Genomic DNA, 16,245 nt, shown 5'->3' on the forward strand with positions numbered 1-16,245 from the left:
GTCATTTGCCCTGTACTTGAACATTTTAGGTTACTGATAATTACTTACAAATTCCATGGCAGTCTTTTTCATTGGTGGATCGCTCTAATTATTAGATCCTTTTCTTTTTTCTTGAGTCAGATTTTATCACCGTGTAATATCCACCCTTAGGTTTTAGTTTGGTTTTATGGGGGAACATTAAATAAATTTACTTCCCCTTCTCATGATAGTACAATGCATATTTTAAGACAGCTATCATGTCCCCCATATATTTCTTTTTTTTTCTGGGTGACAGTGTTTCCAGGTTCTTAGTCATCTTTATTCTCCTCTTTTTTTTTTTTTTTTGGTAAGTAGTTCTAATTTAGTTATTTTTAATAAGAAAAATTTGAGCCCAGAATTATGATAAGTAACCTGTATGCATTATTTTATTTAAATATTTATACTACCCACAAAAATATATTTTTCTCAATAAAAATACTGTCAAGACCGCTTAGCTAAGAGGCATGATTCAGATTTATTCTGTCTCTAAATAACTACAAAGTCACATGCAAGTGAGGTATCCTTTCTGGATTTCAGTTTTCTCATCAGTAAACTGGGGGGAGTATAATGATTTCCATCTCCTAAAATTGTTGTGGATTACAAATGCATTAATATTTGTAAAGCACTTAGAAAAACATCTGGCTTACGAAAAGTATTACACATATTTGTGAAGCAAGCAAGCCAGTCCATGCTTTCACTCTACACTGTTCTTCCTTACTATGAAGTGTCTTTTAAAGTGAGTGTGGCATACTGAAAAACAGTCTCCAAATATATTACACCCTAGCCCCTGAAATGTGCAGGTGTGATCTTATATAACAAAAGGAAAGTTTTTACAAATGTAAATAAATTGAGGATCCTGTAAAGGGAAAGCTATCCTGGGCTGTCTGGGCGGGACTCATGCAATTATATGATTCTTGTAAAATGAATGCAGAAATCAAAGTGAGAATGACTGAGGAAGCAGAGGTCTGAGGGACGTTCTTTGAAGATGGAGGAAGGGGCCACAAGCCAAGGAATAGAAACATGTTCTATAATCTGAAAAATAAAACAAAGAAAGAGGCCCTTTCTTAATACCTTTGGATAGAACTAGCTCTGGTAACATCTTGACTCTAGGGGAGGGAAACTTATTTCAGACTTCTGTCTTATAGAATTGCAAGAGAAAATGAGTGCTGTTTTAAGCCACTGTGATTTTAGTAATTTTTTTTTCTGTTTTAATATCAGCCACTGGAAACTAATAGTGTTATTAAAACTGTCTGAAATCTTGAATTGGAAATAGCTCAGGTAAAAGGAACTTGAATTAGTTCTATAGTGAGTATCACAGGCATTATATTTCTAGACTACATGTGAAAAAATACATGTTACATTGAGAACATTTCCTGTTGTTTTGGTGTGTTGTCCTGACAGCCTGGGGAAAGAGGATGAACTAAAAAAACCTCACTACAGCATTAGATCTGAGTCTAATGCCCGTGACAATTAATGTATGAGGAAATGTCTCCATTTTGGCCCCTTTTTCTTTATCCTGTATCAAATGTCCTCCATCCTCTTATTTTCGGGGCCTCCTTTGGATCTATGAGTGACAATGCTCGTGTCTTTTCCCAGCTCCCCATTATTCTACCTATTGCATAATAAATAACAACAGTTATTTATTATCTACTACCTGTCAAGTACTGTTAGAGGTTTACATTTTTATTACAATAATGATTAACAAATTATGCTGTTAGAATAATAAAGATAATAATTTTATTTTAAAAATGCAGATTTTCTCTGTATATTTCCTGCACATTTGGATAATGTTTATATTTATGTGTTTCTGTAAGTCCTATTCGGTATGTTGAACCGCAAATGGTGACTAGAGATTGTATGTTCATGCCTCACACTGTTTTTTATAGTCAGTTTCTCAAATTCATGTCAGTGTCCAAGGGACCTTTAAAAGATAGAAACCTGAGATGAGAAAGTTATTTTTCAGTATATCAGTAAGTATACTTTGAAAGTTTATGTTGAGTTATTAATCAGCTGTCTATGAGAACAGACATTTTAGTAACTTAGAACCTAACTAAAAATTAAATTCATATTTATGTTTATTGGTGAACACATTATAAGAATCTTTATGAAAGCTTTGCTGAAATTAATACTTACTTATGATCCTCTAGAAAAATCACCTGAGGAACATACATAATTTATTCTTTTTTGTGGAATGATATTCTAGTGTCCAAGGGTTGTCATAACAAATTACTACAAACCATGTGGGTTATAATAACAAAAATGTATTCTCTCATAGTTCTAGAGGCCAAAAAAACTCAATCAAGTTGACAGCAATGAGCTCTTCTTGAGGAATTAGATAATTCTATGCTTCTCTCTGAGAACAATCTTAATCTCAAAGCCAGTTGGTGCACTTTTTTCTATGTCTGTGTTCTCTGCATCTCTTCCCTTCCTAGGACGTCAGTCCTATTAGATTAAGGGTTCTACTGCACTTGACTGTAAACCCATTTAATTTGTATCCTAAGTACACCTCTGAAGACTGTTTCCAACTGAGGTCACATTACAGGTACCAGGAGTTAGGACCTAAACACATGTTTTTGAAGGGAGAACATAATTTAACTAACAAAAACAGAAAACCCATGAGAAACCCCAAAATGACTGGAGACCCTATTCAGAAAACGAACCCTGGAATTTCACCTTCATACAACACTCTTTTGACAGTTGTTCACTCTTTCCTAGTAAATTTCACTTTAGTTTTTCATGAATTCATACAGTAATTGTTTAATTATATGCTTTAGAATTTTATGACGCCTGAAATCAAGCTATTATTTTCTAAAATCTTTTTTCATTTCTTAGTCAGTTTTTCATATCATTAACTTTGGATCCTTGAGTACATTTTATTTGTTTCCAAGATCATATAATTGGCTTAGGTCTGGGTGTTTCAGTTTATTTAAATTGGTCCTGTATTGCCTGCATTTCTGTAGTGGGATTAAATTTCATTGTAGTGGGGCTGGGGATTTAGCTCAGTGGCATAAGCACCTGCTTTGCAAGCAGGGGGTCGTGAGCTCGATCCCCGGTACTGGGGGAAAAAAAGAAAAAAAGAAAAAAAAGAAAAAAAAATTCATTGTAGTGCTTGTCCTGTAAAGTCTAGTTTAAAACAGAAGACCTAGTGGGTGGTTCTTTTCTATGCAAGTATCTATTGCTTCTGGGCTCATTTTGTCTTTCCAGTTCTTCAGTTGCCTTCCTATAGGGAAGCTGGCAATTCCAAGTACGGCACAGATTATCAAGTTTGCAGCTATATTTAATTAGTTAACCAACCACCCAATCAATAATGATCAAATTCCTATTATCTTCCAGAGGCTGTACAAAATGGGAGTTCAAGGCACATAAGGAACAACATGAAAAAATGTTGCCCTTTAGGTTACATTCTGACAGAGGATGGAGGGAACGACAGCGCAAAAGATAATTGACACAGTGCATATTAACTGCTTTTAGATAATTGGACAGACATGTTGATGATGTACTGAAATACCTTATCCCACCTTGAAACCTTTGTCAGTACCACACGTTTATAACTAGTTCTATTCTCTCAAATATTGTTTTCTTATTCCAGAGAATGTTTAGCTACTGTTTGAAGATATGTGATTCTTTTCTATATCCTTCAGTACCTAAGAATAACCTTAGCACAAAGAGCATTCAATATATATTTTAATTTTATGATAATACATAACGTATAAATCAAATAAGAATGGTATTGTTAGTTGAGTGACACCAACCTCATTTTTGTCTTTACAGAGTCCTAACAATGTTACAGTTCTCTAGAGAAAAATCAGAAAAGGTTGACATGACATCTTACTAATGCTCAAACCAGAGTTTATCTAAGCAGGATTATTTAAAAATAGAATGTACGGCATTAAATGTAAATTTCCCAGGGTGTGTTTATTTAATCCAGCTATGTCTTATTATTACAAAGACTTATATGGTGTGAAATTTTATAGGAAGTAGAAGAAAAAAGATATTTTGTCAGATACATTGAACAAGATCTTGGTGGCTGTTCAGCAGACATTCATTCTAGCAGCTCCCCCGTTTTCACTTCCATCGCCTTTTAAGAGGTTACTTGGAGGACAGCAGTGCTCTTCAGTCTGTGATGGCTCAAATCAGATACTGACTGAGGGAAATACGGCATCTATTGTGGTCTGTTTTTCTATGTGACAGTTGTTCCTATTTTGTGTTTGTTTCTCCTTTAATGAGGATACAACTTTCATCCAGGGAGATGTATGGGTCACTTGTTAGTGCACTTAAATACACCAAGGCACTCTACCAGCTGGAAATTGTGACTTGTAGTTGAATTATTTTTGCACAGCGAATGGTTTTCCTTTTGACATATTTTAATATACTTGCACACTGAGAGCAAGAATGGGTGAACAGAAAACAGACTGTTTTATTAACCCAGCAGTCACCTTTGAGGTTTGTACATGTCCACTTTTTTTCTTGTCTTTGTACATAATCCCAAGAGACTGGTACCTGGCTTTGCTCAGAATAACAAAGTCAGGCACAAATCTCCAAACACAATTGTTAGCTGAATGCCAACTGTTTCTTCTCATCTTTTATATTTTAACTCGAGCATTAAGAATTGAGTCTTTATGGGTAAACCATTACCATTAAAGAACGAGTTTGTTTTCTTCTTTAGATGCTTCCCCTATTATTTATTAGATTTATTAAACAATGTCTAATTACAGGTGGTAACAGAAAATCATTTTTGCATGTGTTTTGTAGAGCTCCTCTTTTTTTCCCTCCAAATCCACTAATAGTGAGAAGCAAAGAAGAAAAATATGTTACAAGCTTTAACCAACTCCAGTTTCAGCTGTAAGCACAATTAGGAGGAAAACAGAGGAGACGTCAACTCAGCCAGGAATCTGGGGCCCAGCAGACGCAGTCCACAAGCAATTTCCATTCAAATTCATGTTTTGTAGACTTTTGCCTGTAAGACTGGCAATTTCTTCAAGTCAATTTCCATCTTTTTCAAAGGTATCTGTGTAATTATACATAGATCCATAATGCCTATGCAAATGTGGTAGGTAAGAGACTCTGAAAATCCACACATTTTCAATGCACTTGAAAATGGAAGAAAAATAAAAATAAAAATTAAGTCCTCTATCTAATTCCCAGTAAGTGAGTATAGTTAACACTAAGTGGCTAATTTAGCAGCATGGAAACATTGTGGTAATAAAGCTTTTCTGTGCATGCTTTCTGTTTCTACATCATCATCACCATCATCATCATCATCATCATCATCATTATCATCATCAATAACAACATTTACAGCATCATCATGATAATAATACTGCCTGATATTTTGGAGTTCTTTGTATTTTACAAAGAAATTCCATATCATCTCCTTTTTCTATCCAAACCAATCGGTATGTGCAATCAGAGTGTATCACGTAAGTGGGAAGATTATTAATAGTGACAAAACTTGTTATCTCCCTGCATTGTTGTGGTGTTTACAAAATACATGCTTGAGTTAGAATTCTGAATCTGTTTGGCTCATCCTATGATACTGGGTTTATAAAGTATTGTTTTGTTGAGTTATTTGATGTGAGATACCTATAATACTTGTGCCAAAAAGTTGTTATGATGTTTGATTGAAGGCTACTTTTTGTAGAGGAAATATAATTTATGTAGTTAGTTAGAAAGTATTTTAAATGGAAGTTTGATCTTAAACTAGGAGATTAGAGTAGATAACTACAGGCAAACACTGTGAGAATATAATCTGATTTTTAACTACTTACAGTAGGTAACATACCTAAGTGTCATAGTTAAGTGGCAGAATGAAACCCATATATCCTGGTTCTCAGGAGACTTCAATTTAGTTTTAAAACCATAATTTAATAATGTGTTTGTAATCATATTCTTGAGCTGTGTTTATAGGGTACAAATATGTTATGAATGATGAATATTATAAAAGGGGAAATAGATAAACATAATGAACAAAACATTATATACTACAGATGTAGTGCCTCATATGGATTTTAAGGAATCAAAGGCTTTATTACTGTTTAGTAATTTGATTGGATCTAGAAGCTATTATTACATTCACTTCCAGGAAAGAATCATATCAATCACATTAGCTTTTGCTTTCATATTACATCTAGTCTTATGTATGATGCTATCCTATTAACTTCAAGAAAATATTTGGTCACAAATACTTATTTACTGTAAATTGAGCTCTTAAAAATCTTTGCATTTGGGTGTGGTGGCACAATCCTGCAAACGCAACATGTGGGAGGCTGAGACAAGAGGATAAAGAGTTTCAGGTCAGCCTGGGCTGCATAGCAAGGCACTGCCTCAATACATTCAATATATTTTTAAAGTAATCAGTATATTTTTGATTTTTCTTTGTAGTCCTCATGATTTTTCTCAAGATACATGTTAAATTGGCATAATTCTAATGGAAGATTACATGAGATTTTGCCATTTTAGATATCATCATCACTATGATCACATCCTCACCAGAAAAAAAAAAATGATTTTAGGCCTTATTAAGCAATTACCATGGGACAGGAATCTTGCTAAGCACTTTACATCAATTCTAATTTTCCAATAATCCAGTGTAAAAGCTATGTCTTAGTTACTTTTCTCATTACTGAGACACAACACCCAACACCCACAAGTTAAAGGGAGAGAGATTTATTTTTGCTCAGTTTGTAGAAGTTTTGGATCATAGTTAGCTGACTCCAATGTAGGGTGGCATGGCAGGGGAGCATCACAGTGGAGAAAAAGGCTACAGTGGTACAAACAGAAGGCAGCTGGCAGCAAAAAGCAAGTCTCCCTTTCTTCTTTCCTCTAAACTCCACCCAAGAGATAAGCCTATTGATTTATACTGCCCATGCCCAGAAAGGGCTTCCTATTTATCCATACCCAAAGCTATGCTAAATCAATCAGTGAAATAATTTAGTTATCACATACTCAATCCATATTCATACTCACTAGATCCAACCATCTCCAGAAGCCCCATTTATGAGCACATGAGACTTAGGGGGACATCTAGATATAAACCATAACAAGTTGTAAGGTCCATTTTGCAGAAAATGAATTAAAGCTCAGATTTTTCTTTTCTTTTCTTTTTTTTTTCTTTTTCCTTTTTATCGGTACCGGGGATTGAACTCATGACTGCCTGCTTGCAAGGCAGGTGCTTATGCTGCTGAGCTAAATCCCCAGCCCCAAAGCTCAGATATTTTAAAGAGTTATTTTGAAATTGCATAATTAGCAAAAATGTTGTTTTATGACAGTGCTGGTTTCTTATTTGTTTACCTGTCCTGGTTTTACATTTTCCCAGTAGATTTATTAGTGAAATTTCTTATGATTTTCAGTAAGAATAGCCCAGGTTAAAGTAGATAAAGCCATGAATAGAATTTGTTTGCTCCTATTATCAAGGAAGGAGAATTGATATTAGGCATGACTGGAACCAGAACTAAGAATGTACTATCCTGTATTTAAGAATTTATCTCTGATTTGTGCTTCTGTGTGTTGTCTGGGTCTTAGAACAGAACCTCCTTGCAGCAAACCTTGCAGGCTTCATTTCCTCTAGGTTTACATCCTCATGACTGATCATGGAAAAAATTATAGACTCAGGTTACTCAGCTCCAGTGCAAAAGATTCCAAGCTCCAGTGCAAAAGATTGCAAGAATTACAGATCTAGCCCTTAGGCTGGGCATTATGACCCAGATGGTGAATGATAGCCACAGTTGTTACTGGTCAGGTGTTCACTTTTGTAGCCATAGGAAGAGATGGAGGGAATACTGTTATCAGAATTAGTAGGTGGTATCCTAATTTGTAGCTATTAAGACAGACCATTATGATGTCCAATCTCATTGCCTTAGTTAATTTCCCACCATTTAATATCCTAGATGATTAGATCTGGAAGATGGAGTCATTTAGGACATTTTTGTCCATTATGCTAAATTATATCAAGTTGGTTTTGTACATTTCATGTTGATATGATCTAGTCATCTGAAAATTCTGTTATTTATTTAAGATAGGAAATTCTCTGATAGGGAAAAAAATCAGTTTCTAAATTTTTAAGAATTTTTATTTAAAGAGAAAAAAAGCAAAACAGAAAAAAGGATAGCAGTAATACAGAATTTCAAAAAATTAAACGGTAAGAAATTACCAATTGATAGATTACATATTGTCATCTTAGAAATAATTGTTCAAGTTACCAAATTAAAGCACACAAAGTGGACATTCAAACAGTGAGACTGCAAATAGTCCAATGATCCAACAAAAATTTAGTAATATGGTTATCTATCTTACAAATTTAAACATGCACGCAGTTATAACCTTTAAAGCACTTTCTTTTTTTCTCTTTTTTAAAATAACAATTATACATTTTGGGTTTTATTATTCCTACTGTTCTTATTACTTTTTTTTGAAGAGAATAAAACTGTGACAAAACAAAATAGAGTCAGTCAAAACAAAAGGATGGACATAGTACATGACGTAAAAACAAAATACAAGGTGATCAACAATGGTTACCATAATGCCTCTAGCTATCTTAAAAAGAATTGCCCATATCATCAGGTATAATAAAATTGAACAAAACAGTACAGAAAAAAACCAATAAAAATGAAACATTGAAGACATTACAAGACTTCAAAAGAAGATAATAGTCAAACCAGAATGAGTATCATAGTAAATCTCATTGTCTTCAAAGTAGTTGCCTATACCCTTAGACTTGATACTATTAAACAAAACAGAATAGAGTAAAATCAGTAAAAACAAGACAATGAAAGCAATACAAGGTTTCAAATCAAGTTAATAGGAAATAAAAAATGGTTACCATAATATATCCTGCTATCATTGGAATAGTTGTCCATGCTATCAAATCTAATACAAGGAGACAAACTGGAACAGAATAAAACCAAACTAAACAGAGTGATGAAAACAACATGGGTTTCAAATCCTGATAAAAGATAAACAATGGCCACTGCCTTCCCTTTTTAGACAATTCCTCCCCTTTCACTTTGACAGGGTGCTTTGTACATTTTGCATTCCACTATCTCTTTAGTTTTTAGATTAGGGAGGCAGCCTGCTATTCATCTAAGTGTTTCTGAACCTTTTTACCCCTGAGCATGATCTCAAGTTGTATCCATTTACCTACAAGAGCCTCAAGGCTTTCTTTCTTTATAGCTGATTAGTTTTCCATTGTATAAAATTGTTATGGCTTTCTAGCCAATCTGCAACTGATTGGCAAGCTACCCCCACTTTTATCTGGTTTCCTGTAACACAAAGCATTGTTTTCTCATCTTTGACTTTCAGTTTATAAATCCTCTTTCAGGTTGTGTTTCTTATATAGAGCATATTGATAGACCCTATCTCCTGATCCACTCTGCCTGTTTCTTTTTATTGGTGAATCTGTGCCATCGATATTAGTGATTATAGTCAAACTTCTCTGCCTCATCTCTGCCATGTTATTTTTCTACCATTGGTTATTCGCTTTTCCCCTTCATTCCACTGTCTGCCCCATTCAGTGAGTACCCTCTGTTACTGTTCCTGAAACCATGGTCTTTTTTCTTTCTCTCTAAAACGTCCTTCAGTATTATTTGTAGGGTTGGATTGGTGGTCATGAACTCCCCCAGTGCCTCTTTGTCATGGAAATATCTTGTTTCTCTATTAATTTTGAGAGATAGCATTCAGGGTACATCAATCTGGGTTGGAGATCATCTTCTTTCAGGACTTGGAATATTTCACTCAAACTCTTCTTGATTTGATGGTTTGTGCCGAGAAGTCTGCTGTGATTCTGATGGGTTTTCCTTTAGAGATGATCTGTTTCTTTTCTCTGACAGCCTTTAATATTCTGTTCTTGTGTTGAATTTCTAGGATCTTGATTATTATATGTCTGGCTATAGATCTATTTTGGTTATAGCTGGCTGGAGTTCTGTATGCCTCATATATCGAGTATCATTTCCTTTTCCTGTGCTTGGGAAGTTTTCTTTACTTATTTCTGTAAATAGCCTTTGTATTTCATTTGTGTTTAGCCCTCATTATTCACTCACAGTTTTTATTCTTAAGTTACAGATCCTCTTGTCATCTTTTAGCATTTGTGGTATTACTTCCTGGTTCTTTGTTATTTCTAAGAGATCTTTCCTTTCATGGTCACAAGCTGCAAACCTGTCTTCAAGGTTTGGTAGTCTATCTTTAGTTTCTTTTGAGCAGTTTGCCAGTTTTCAATGGAGTTTTTAATTTCCTGGTAATCTCTTTGAATCTGTTCCATGTGTTCTAAATTTTTTTTTATGTCCTTCGTTGAAGGTTTCCCTCCTTTTTCTATACTCCTCTATTCTTTTGTCTGTGTCCTCTTAAGCAATTCTTTTATTAGGTTTCTCATATCTTCTTTTACCTATAATAGTATTTCTGTTCTAAGTTCTTTTATAGCTTCATGGAGTTGTTTATTTCAGTTCCTGTTGCTTCAAAAACTGCAGGTGTGCAACTCCTGATCTCTTCTGTATTTACATCCCCTGGACCAGTACTGCTTGGGTTGGAAGCCAGAGACTGCCTTTTGCTTCTTCCTCTTGTTATGTTCCTGGTTTCTTCTGGACAAATGGGTAGTGGGGTCCCCGGCACTTCCTTTATTGGTGATAATTACTCTGATGTGTGTTGGCTAGCTATTTCTGCTGTTTGCTGCTTTCTCCTTCTGCTGGTGGCTACTGGAGTGTAAGCATGGGCAGGGCAGGCCGGACCCTCCCTTCTGAGCTGGTTAATCACAGGGAGTCTTCACCACATTAGTGTGCACTGGGTGAGTAAGGTTGGTTAGGGCTAGCTTTAGGGAAAAAAACTTGTGCCAGTTATTCCTCAAGCAATTAATATATAGAATATATAAAGAAATAACAAGTATCATAACCCAAAATGTAAAGACTCAATCCAAAAATGGGCACCTCAGATGAAGAAGATCAAACAACAAATAAATATGAAAAAATGTTCAACATCACTGGTCATTTGAGAGTTGCAACTTAAAACCATGCTGAGATTCCATCTCACTCCAGAAAAGTGCTAATCATCAGTACATCAATCAGTAAGGGGATGTAGAGAAAAAGGAACACTTCTCTACTGTTGGTGGGAGTGTATACTGATGAAATTATTGTGGAAATTAGTACAGATATTCTTTAAAAAACAAAATGAGAGATTTCATTTGACCCAGATATTCCCTTTGTTGGTATCTTCCCAAAAGAATTAAAAACATACCACAGCAACATATGAATATCCATGTTTATGATGGCATGATTTGCAATGACTAAATCTTGGAAGTGGTCTACATACCTATCAACAGATAAGTGGATAAAGAAAATGTGTTTTTGTTTTTATGCAGTGGAGTACCACTTAGTCATAAAGAAGGATAAACTTGAGACATTTATATGTAAAGGGATGGATCTTGAAACCATATGCTTAAGTGAAATAAATTGAACACATGTAAATATTGCATTGTTTCTCTGGTGTCAGAAACCAATAATTAAATAAGGACCAACATAGTGAAAATGGCCATATTCCCTATTACCAAATCAGAAGTCAGTACTCAAATAGGAATGAGAACTAGGGAATGGGGAAGAGAAAAGGAAGGAAGGAGAAAGAAAGAAATGAGAAAAGAATGAAAAACATAGAAATAAAGCTTTTGTAAATAGGAAGAGAAAGAGGGTGGAATAAGGTAAGAGAATGAGAAAAAATAAGAATCAGATTTTATCATGTACAGGTACAAATTCCCTATGATGAACATGATCCTTATGTATATCTAGTGTACCAATAAAGATAATAAAATGGAAAAGAGAAACACACATACTAAAAAGAAAAAAGAAATTTGTTCTGTGGTAAGTGTGGTACATGTGTTAAGTCTATCAAATGGGGTGTTGTTTAAACAATTTCTCTCCATGTGTCATCCCAGGGCTGAATGAGAACAGAGATATGCTATATGGAAGCTGTGTCTTGGAATATCTAATTTAATTAGGTATTAGATTTAATTATGCTGATTATGTGCAGGAAGGTCAAAAGTTATGAGAAAAATGTAGTATTATTCTTTTATATAACAGTTTAAAACTTTTCTTGAATTTCTCTCCACATCCTAGATCTTCTCAGGAGGTGGCAGGTGGTGAGAGGTGGGGAGATGAAGGTGGATAATGCAGAGAGGAAAATAAATGAGAATTTAGCTTCTCTATTCAAACTCTCCTAAATTTCTTCATTTAAAGTGCTTCCCTAGGGTCAAACCTGTCTCTTTTGATAACACTCAGACTTTGGTGGATATGAGGCCAAGCTCGCACATCCTTATGCCTTCTGACCTAGGTGATTTTCTACATGAAGTTCTTTTGTCTACCTGGCCATCAGACCTCCTACTGGTTTCCGCCACTAAGCGTGTGGCTGATGGGATTCCTAGCCATTTTCCCAATGCTGGCAGCATCAGTGGTCAATGTCAATAGAAATGGGCCTTCAACCACGGAGTCCAACCACGGAGTGCATGTGTATTGGGGCCCAGCTATTATGACTGTAACTTACTGTTCCTGGTATGCTGAGTTCACTCTACACTACTACAATTCTAAAGCAACCACCAAGCAACAGAGTGTTTTTTTTTCTCTTTACTGGAGTTTCTGTCCTGTCAAACCCTACTGCATGTGCAGCATCATGGTCTTGCTCCAGAGCAAGAATTACTTTCAAATCTGTTTCCTGGTCTCCTGTTTTCCTGTTTGTAAATTCTTTGGAGGAAATATATTACTTCCTCATCTAGTAGGAAATCTCTACACTTTTCTTATTTAGTTTGGCCTTTGTTTTAATTTTGCGGGGGGCACAGGGCAGGAGAGATGCAGGGAATGGAATTGGGAAACAGAAAAGGAAAAGCATCAAGAGACATTATAGTCAGGGTTTGTAAAGAAAACAATTTAATACAGGAGACATAATTTGTAGGATTACTTTTAACGGTCACCCAAAGAGTCAAATACAAAAGTGTGTAGGAAATTTGTCCACATACTAAAGACCCAAGAAATCCAGCTGAGGGCCTAGAGCCCATGACAATGTCTCATGCAAATCTGCTCCATGGATCTGTGCTGGGAAGATACAATTCAGCTGGGTGTTATGAGTTGACCACCAGTTGTTAGCCAATGACATACATCAAAGATATTAATCTTGATGATGAGGTTTAACTTAAAAAAACTAGAAAAAGCAGTGAAAAACAATTAGAGTTATAGATTTAGTTGCTAAATCTATGCTTAAATTCTATTTTGTAGTTATACTTTGGCTATTCTAACTATGTTAACCTGTAGAATTTGGTCATCTTCTTCAACTATAAATCTCATTTAAATTTATGCTGGATATTCTTTTGAAGTTATCCATTTCAAAGAACTCTTAAAACCCTACTTTTAAAGATAAAATTCAGACTAAAAGAAAAAAAAAAAGGAAATTGTGTCAAGTTAGCCTGTGTGTTATATCTTACATACTTTAAAGTCTCTCTGCCTTTATTGTTTGATGAAAGGGAAAGAAATTACAGAAGATGTAAAGCTGAAAAACAAAGTGACAACTACACATTGTATGTAAAAAAAAAAACCCAAAAACTTTTAAACACAATGAACTTTTCCTGCAAAGTAGCCTCTTGCTTTAAAACTGGGGAATGCGTGGTTTATACCTGAGTAAAGGTAGCTACTTCTGCCTGATTATGAGTAACGGATGAACTGTAATGGGCGCTGTGCTTATGCTAAGTTCTGACTAAGGATCAACATCATAATCAAGAGGTACAAGAAGTCACCTCATCTTCCCTCATGTTGTCTGAATAATAGGCGTTCAGACATTGGGCTCAAGGCATCTAATACCCTGCAAAATAGTGTTACATCCCAAGAACTTACCTATGGAGGCAAATGGCTGTCTGAAGCCAAGGGAAAATAGAAGTGGGGGTCACTTGTTTCCTTAGAATCCTTAGGTAAAAATCAGCCTGGCACTGTCATCCTCACTAATCAGTACCTACGTCACAATGTCCATCTTGATTTTAGGTAATAAAGCTGCCTTACACAAGCTTTTGTGTAATATATCAAGACATTCAAAGATATTACAATATCAATTTTCTAGCTCTTTGCTATTATTGGCCTATAATTTTGCTCCATTATTTCCTTTTACTTAATTTTGAAAGATAGAGAATTGGTAACTTTTAACTTTATAATCTTCCTCCACAATTGTAAGGACTGTTGTTCATTTTCAACTTTTCCTAGAATGTCTCCTTTTTTTGAGGCCTTTATTAACTTGTTATGCCTAATAGTCATAAATTGTTCATATGCAATTGAAGATGTATCAGGAGATTTAACAAAAACCATTTCTTTAGATTTTTGAATTGATACATATTCAACATATAACTTTGTTTTGCTAAAGTTCAGTGGCAACTCCTCAATTGTAGTTATTTTTATACATATTTATTGTATATTTATTTTTCAGTTCAATGTATAGATATATTTATGGTATTTTGATTGATATATATTTCAAAAATCCCAGGGATTCTTCCTTTGTTAAAAAGGCAAAGAATGTCTAGATTTCAACTACTTGTAGTGTTTCTTAAAATTAAAAGCTCATACAAAAATATACTAGTAAGCTAAGCTTAGAGTTTTCTTTAAGAATCATCTTTGGATTTACTCCAAAATATGAACAAATGCTCCACTGAATCATGTTTTCAGACATTACTAAATGGCAAAATTATTTTTGTCTAGAAAACTTTCAAAGCAGTTATTATTTGCGTCCCATTGAGAACACAGACATGTATCAATAATGGCCTCAAGCATTTTCTTGTTCTGAGTTATGGCTTAATGATTTCAATACTTTACAATGTATTCACTATTGTGCCTTCTCAATACCCCAATATTCTTTCTTGTGATAAATACTCTTTTAGGAATGAGAATTTCTTTGCTTGTTCTTGTGAACGTAAACACTGTTCCCCTCTCCCCAAATAAATAGCAAAATCAGATCTACTATTAGAATAAATAGTTTAAATATTTTAAAAGCTTTAATCCACGAGTTACATAAAATGGAAAAGCAATGCACATGTTGAAATTATTTAAAATATTTACTTTCTGATTCTACCTTTATCTTCTTTTCTCCCGTTACATGGAGAGCATATTGCAAGTGCCTTCTCTTTCTTCACTGTTATTAACTTTTCCCCTTTTATCAGAAAAAGGATCTTGGCTTCTTTGATTCTCTTATGGATATTTTAAAAGAACTTTTTTTCTCTTTTTCTGTCCCTCTCAGGCAAGATCCATTCAATTGTCCTTTGTCAGTCATTGTCTGTCTTTGTGTCCATCCTCTTATCCCAGTTAAAATTTTTTTCTTTTCCTTTTCTTCTGAGGGGTGGGGTACAGAAGTAGAAGGAATTGGTTTTGAGACTCACATATCAGTTCCAGGCTTTAAATAAAGAGAAAATTTTGGTACATACCAAAAAGGCAACACTTCTTTGTTTCAGTAAATTGGAGCCACATTCAACTCATACTCATTTGAAGAAATTTCTAAAAAGAACTTTTAAGTAACTAATAACTGGCAGATCCTGAATTGAGGCTCCCATCACTGAAGATAAGGGGAGACATCTGCTTCAGAACTCCCATCTGGCTTTTCCACACACATTTCAGGCTCTGTATGCTCTTGCTCTTTCTTTTTTTCCTGTGCCCATCTGCTTGTATGTTCCGTTCTCACCCCAGCATATTTTCAGACCCTTGCCATAGGGCAGAAGTGCCAAGCAATTATTTGTTGAGATAGATAGCCCACATAATACTGTAAGTGACATCTGTTCCATAGGAAATCCCTCCCCTGTGGCAGCAGTGTCACACTGGCAGCTCACAGGAATATCGGAATTGACATACAGGGACAATTGCATGTTTCATCTTACCCTGAATTTTCACTCCAAACGCATCCCATACCAGATGCTTCAGAGGGCCATGTAACCCCCTGACTCTTTCTCTTGCTTGCTCTACACCTATAGTAATTGGCAAGACTACACTATAGGGAAAATTTCTCCCTGACCCCAGCTGGTAAACAAATTATGCCCCAAAGCGTAAAGATTGACATACTTTAAATTTTATTATAGCTATGATGGTGAAAAATGAAATGTTTTTAATGCCAGTGAGCTTACTAGATTGTTTCACTGAAATACTATCTCAAATAATAAAATTCCACAAATTAGTTTTAATAACCATTACTTGGCAAAATTACAATGACAGATGAAGGTTTTGTTCTTTTAGGAGTGCCAAT

This window comes from Cavia porcellus, unplaced genomic scaffold (assembly GCF_034190915.1).
Source record: "Cavia porcellus strain 051 isolate PalLab524CR breed Dunkin Hartley unplaced genomic scaffold, mCavPor4.1 scaffold_2, whole genome shotgun sequence".
Taxonomy (NCBI): Eukaryota; Metazoa; Chordata; class Mammalia; order Rodentia; family Caviidae; genus Cavia; species Cavia porcellus.